We start from the raw sequence: 6,000 nt of genomic DNA on the forward strand, positions 1-6,000 counted from the left end.
AAGTTGTGTTTCATAGATTTTTTTTTCTTTTTTTAAGGCCAAAAGAAGGACTATTATTATCATTAGTCCAGAGGTGGGCAAACGATGGTCCGTGGGCTGCATCCAGCCCGTCAGACATTTTAATCCAGCCCTCGAGTTCCCACTGGGAAGCAGGGTGTGGGGCTTGCCCCGCTTCAGCGCTTCAGCCAGGTAGTGGGATCGGGGGCTTGCCCCACTCTGCGTGTGCTGTGGCTCTGCACAGCTCCCAGAAGCAGTGGCATGTCCCCCATTCGGCTCCTATGTGTAGGGGAAGCCAGGGGGCTCTACATGCTGCCCCTGCCTCAGACACTACACCTGCAGCGCCCATTAACCAGGAACCACGGCCAATGGGAGTTGCAGGTGCGGCACCTGCGGACGGGTCAGCGCACAGAGCCACCTGTTTGCATAGGAGCCAGAGGGGGAATATGCCACTGCTTCTGGGGGTGCTTGAGGTAAGTGCTGCTTGGACCCTGCACCCCTGACCTCCTTCCGTGCCCCAACTCCCTGCCTCAGCCCTGATCCCACCCCAAAACCTCCTTCTGTACCCTGAACTCCTCATTTCTGGTCCCACCCCAGAGCCTGCACCCCGAGCCAGAGCCCTCACTCGCTCCCGTACCCAACCCTCAATTTTGTGAGCATTCATGGCCCGTCATACAATTTCCATACTGAGATGTGGCTCTCGGGTCAAAAAGTTTGCCCACCCCGATCTAGTCAGTGCAATCAGGTAGGCAGTGGGAGGAAGGCTGATATTTTAAAGCAGAGGGATTCACTGTAGCTTAGGGCCAAGTAGTGTTTTGGTACTGATGTAGCTTTAAAAGAAAAGCCACACAAGGAGAAGAGGGAAGTTGGAGGAAAAAGCATATTGAATTAATAGTAACTTGATCCTAGTCATTCTGTACATGAGGTGGACAGAGCTCCTCATTTAGGGACAAAGCTCATTTTTTAAGGGACAAGCTTGCTCTTGCTAGTATTGGTTATTAGTGGTAATGTACAAGCAGCAATTTGTAGAAGCTATTCTTCAGGCTGCAAACTGGTCAGAAGGCTTGTTTTCTAAAGGCCAGACAGCTTAAAAAGCTGCAATAAATAGAAAATTTTTAATTTTAAAAATGATCTGTTACTTTGTTTACAGATGTTTCATGTGTGCATATATAATTAAAGCTCTTTATGTAAGAATGTTATGCTAGTGTGTACGATTTGCTACACTGGTTTTCTTTTTTGGATCTCTCTTCATTCAGTACTATTGGATAGAAATATCCTTTCTGTGAACTTGGACCAGCTCTAAAAAGTTAAGAGATGGAAAAGTTGTATTAGATCATCCAGTCCATCCCCTGCAAATGCTGGATTGTTCTCTATAGTACATTCCTGTTGTAGTAAGTAAAACCAGCAAAACTTATGCAATCATTCATTCTTTCCTCTTTCTCTCAGACCAGGAATCAGTCAGTTTGATTTTAGTTTGCAAAGGATAGATTGGAGAAAGCCCACAACTATTGTTGACAGTTTTGGAAGACAAAACTGACTCTGTGAAAAGCGAGTGTTTGAAGTTTGTATTTGTCTGCTTCACTCAGCTGATTCCTTCCTCATTTCATTACATGACTCCTTTAAGTTCTACTAGAGGCCTTCATCTTATGATTCCTGCATGGTAGAAGAAGCATAAGTCACAGTGTTTGTGTATTGACTTGTAGCAAAGCATCGTGAAGAGATGATCTCCAAGATTATTAAAGTGCTTAGATGGCCACAGCCCAAAATAGTGCAGAGAACTTGGGGCGGGGAGAGGGGGCAGAGAGGAGAAAAGAGATGAGAACAATTCTAGTGTTACCTTTCTTTAAAGAATTAAAGAGTAGCAATTACAGAATATTTTCAGTTGGATTTAATGCAAATTCTTCTGTTCTTTTCTATTTGCCAACTTGGCTTGGAGTGAGCCCTTCACCACCTCCATAGTCTTATGATTGGAGCAAAGTATGATTGAAAAAGCTAAGTACTGGGCTTCTAGCAATTCATGTATTACCCTTAAATGCCCTTAAAATTTTTATCTCCTTCTTTGAGAAATAAATGGTTAACATCAGGGACTCACATTTTTCTAAATACTGCAATAGAATGAACGAGGAAAACGTGTAGCAGTAAATTCATCTTTGAATATTAGCGTAACCAAAATACATAATGCCGTTTCTTGGGTGTATGCGTTCAGTCAAGTGTTTATTCTGAAAGTTGAAACATTGGAATAGCACTGGTATTGGAGCACCAAAGACTGGGTTATTGAGGGAGTTGTCACTGTGAGATTTCCAGAGATTTTCAAGCTGTACGTTTGCAGATTCCATGAGATAGAAACTGAGAAAGCTCAAGGCTGTTGTTACTTTTTTATCTTTACAGAGAAAAATAAAGGAAATTTTTAGGAAAAATAAGATTAGAACAGTCTAGAAAAGGCTATTGTAGTAAGGCTGTTACAAAATAAAATAATTAGTGAACACTCCATGGATCATGGTAGGCCTTTCTGCAGTGAGGTATAGTCAGAGTTTCTTGAGATACCAGTTGGCTGTAGAGAATCTTAGTAAATTATGCCTCCCATGTGAGGGAAGTAGGCCATGTTTCTATATGCTCACAGCAAATCCTTTGGGGCAGGTTGTTAATTGTCTGAAATGCTATTTGCTTTGGCATGGGGGGAGAAGGGAAGGGAAGGAAGCCAGACCATGTGAGTGTAAGCATATACCACCTGGCCATCTGTAGAGAGAGGTGTGAATGAGGTAGATGGCAGCAGCTGGTAACAATCTATGGCCAATGAAAGGTAATTGTTCAGCATACTCTGTAGGGGAAGCAGGCAAGCTTGCTTCTTACGTGATTGTTTACATTTTTCAAGCATAGAAAGCATGCAAAACTTACTGAAGACATAAATTCTGAAGTTCCAGAGGAATGCTGTTATTTCTGTAATGTAGACTGTCCAAACAATGTACACATGTGGTTGGTTTTACAGAGTAGGGGAGAGAGTTTTACTGCAGTTAAACTTCTTAATACTGATATATGAAAAGTCATAGACCAAAAAATAGATGGGTAATTGAAATGTATCTCTTAAATCTAAATCCGTGTAAGTCTGGGAAATGTTTACCTTTGTCAAAGTGTCTCTTTTTTTTTCTTTACTGTTCAGAGAATTATTTTGGTGAGTCAGAGATATCTAAAGAGGTGCCACACAACCTGGCCTATAAATCTTGTTGGTGTTTTCAGCTCTTCAGAGAACTGAAATTCTATAGAGAGATGTAAGCTTGGTGGTACTCTAACCTAGACCATATAAAGGAATATTAAAATGTGTTCTAGGGACAATTACTTTACCAGTGGAGCAAATTAAGACTTTTGTCATTCCTTGGTATAACTCCTGATTTCTTTCAATTGTGGGCACGGTCTTTTCTTTTGGAAGGTAGAGGTTAAGTTAATTCTAGAAATTCTCTTTTTATATAGTTTTTTAAAACACAGAGAGAGGCAGTGGAATTTGACTCTTCTCCTGGTGTAAAATATTGATATGAAATGGTCTGATTCCAACATCTAAATGTAAAGTTGTATTTTATAGCACTCGTCCTGCTTACATTAAAGTAAAAAACTGCTTATTAAATGGACATCTAGAAAGGAGGACTCTTAATGGCTGACAAAAGTGCAGACTTTGTGGCGTATCAGGAATAAATGTTCAAATAAAAATACATTAGCTAATTTTGCCTTCCTTAAAAGTATTACACCCAGCAAAGGTGGTATGCAAAATATATTTTCTGTATTTTTACATAAGTTTCTTTAAATTTAAAATACTGCAAACTTTTATAACCAATGTGTGTGATATTTTGGAGAATGGCACAATTCACTTGGAGATTTCATTTGGCTGCAAACTGAGGAGGACCTGAAGGCTATTGCCTACCTTTATGCTTAAATTTCCATGGAAACAGTGATCAGATCAGTCAAAATAAAGTAACTGAAGGTTTATAGAAGATAGTACAGAATCTTTATCCTGTCCAGTCTGACAGCATTTCCATGGAAACATGAGGAGGAAAGCAACAGGCATCCAGCAGATGTGAGTGAGAATTTACTTATAGATTTCACATTCTGACTGGTAGCTGGATGATAAAAAAATGAAATAATGGAGATATCCTATCTCTTAGAACTGGAAGGGACCCCAAAGGGTCATTAAGTCCAGCCCCCTGCCTTCACTAGAGGACCAAGTACTGATTTTGCCCCAGATCCCTATGTGGCCCACTCAAGGATTGAACTCACAACCCTGGGTTTAGCAGGGCAATGCTCAAACCACTGAGTTATCCCTCCCCCCTACATGTGTTGATTGTGTGTAACCACTTTTGCACTAGCTTTAGAAGTCTAGTATTTTAATTAGAGGGTTTTTTGTTTTGTTGTGGGTTTTTTTTGGGGAGTGGGGGGGATTTGCTTAGTCCTCAAAATTAAAAAAAAACAATAAAATGGGTTACGACTTCAACCCTGAATTAAAAATAATAAAATCAGCTCTTCAGGTATTACAGTTGTAATAGGTAATTACCCTTCTTTGACTGAAGGCAGAGTTGTTGCATCTAGTGTTTGAGTGTGTGTGGTATCTTTGTTTCTTTAAAATATTCAATATATAGAATATCATCTTGAAGTTATCAAAGGGTTTGAATAGTTCAGTAAGGTCAGATGATTCCTCTTATGTATCAGTCTTAATTCTGCATTGCATGTTCACACCATGTTGTATAAAGGTCTATACTATCTTTGTGGGATTAGGCTCCTGTCACTTGTGCCTTTGAAGATCTTTCCCTTGATTTTTACAATTTATTAATCTGTGTCACCTTCAATTTATTCAGAAGAATTGAAACAACTATCAAATGTGGTTCTGGTGGAGAAAATAACATATTTGTGACAAAATGAAGAAAGATACACTAAAGTTGGTGCCCCATGTATGCGTAATGCAGTTGTGATGTAATACATGATGTCACTACTAAAATCATTTTTACATTATAATTATAACTAATACACACTTACCTTATGGTCATGCATGAAGCAGTAGATTGTATGTTTGTATGCCTTTGTCCTGATTTCTATCAACTGTATTCATGTTAAATTCTTGTTTGTTGTATTTTTAAAAACTTGTATTTTGTATTTTTCTTGAGAAATTAGAATTTTTGAAATTGTACTATTTTTGGGGATGGAACTTTTTGAGTATAGGACATGGTATCCATCTTTAATAGAGACTCAGTATGTTAGGTTTTTTTCAGAGGCTCGAGGAGGAAAATAGTACTTGATATTTAAAATCTCATGAACCAGGGACCTCTTTGTGCCAACTGGCAGATGGAGCAGGGGATGCATAGGGTTTTACAGGGATCCCCTGAGTCGAATATTTGCATAGTAGTTCACCAAAGGGCAGCGTGTGAGATCTCCACTAAGAGCCAGTAGCCAACTGGTCATCCTAATCTTTGTGACCTGTCTGCTCGGAGAATATTTAAGGAGCTATGTATCAATAGTAACAATTACGATCTTAAGATCTTGGAGTTAAGGTAGGTCACCAGGAGATGATACACCTCAGAAAGGTTCCTTTCAGGCAAGAGGCAACAGACTCATATCCCCCTGTTTGGCCATTTGTGCGTTGCGTATTGTATGCCTCACAGTGCCTATTTGCATATTAAGACAGGGGCTAAATAAAAGGTTATAAAATCTACAAGAAAGAAAATCTACAGGATGAAACAAACATTTTGGGGGAGGGAGGTGCCATGCTTATGAATAAAGACAATGGATTGTTGTAGTATATTAGGGTGCAAAGAAATATAGACTCCTTCACCTAGGAGGGAAGTAGTGGGGGCAAAAGACTTATCTGGCTTTAAGACTAAGCTTGATAAGTATATGGAGGGGATGATATGATGGGATAATTTAATTTGAGCAATTGATCTTGGATTATCAGCAGATAAGTCTGCTCAATGGTCTGTGAGGGGATGTTGGATGGGATGGGATCTGAGTTACTGCAGAGAATTCTTT

At 39.6% G+C, this 6,000-nt stretch overlaps 1 protein-coding gene across 6 annotated transcripts in view; it reads left to right on the plus strand.

Annotated features, from left to right (window-relative positions):
* MPP7 (MAGUK p55 scaffold protein 7) overlaps positions 1–6,000 on the plus strand; it is a 354,373-nt gene that overhangs the window by 157,309 nt on the left and 191,064 nt on the right. The window lies entirely within an intron of this gene.

The sequence above is a fragment of the Chelonoidis abingdonii genome, chromosome 2, assembly GCF_003597395.2.
Source record: "Chelonoidis abingdonii isolate Lonesome George chromosome 2, CheloAbing_2.0, whole genome shotgun sequence".
In the NCBI taxonomy this organism is placed as follows: domain Eukaryota; kingdom Metazoa; phylum Chordata; order Testudines; family Testudinidae; genus Chelonoidis; species Chelonoidis abingdonii.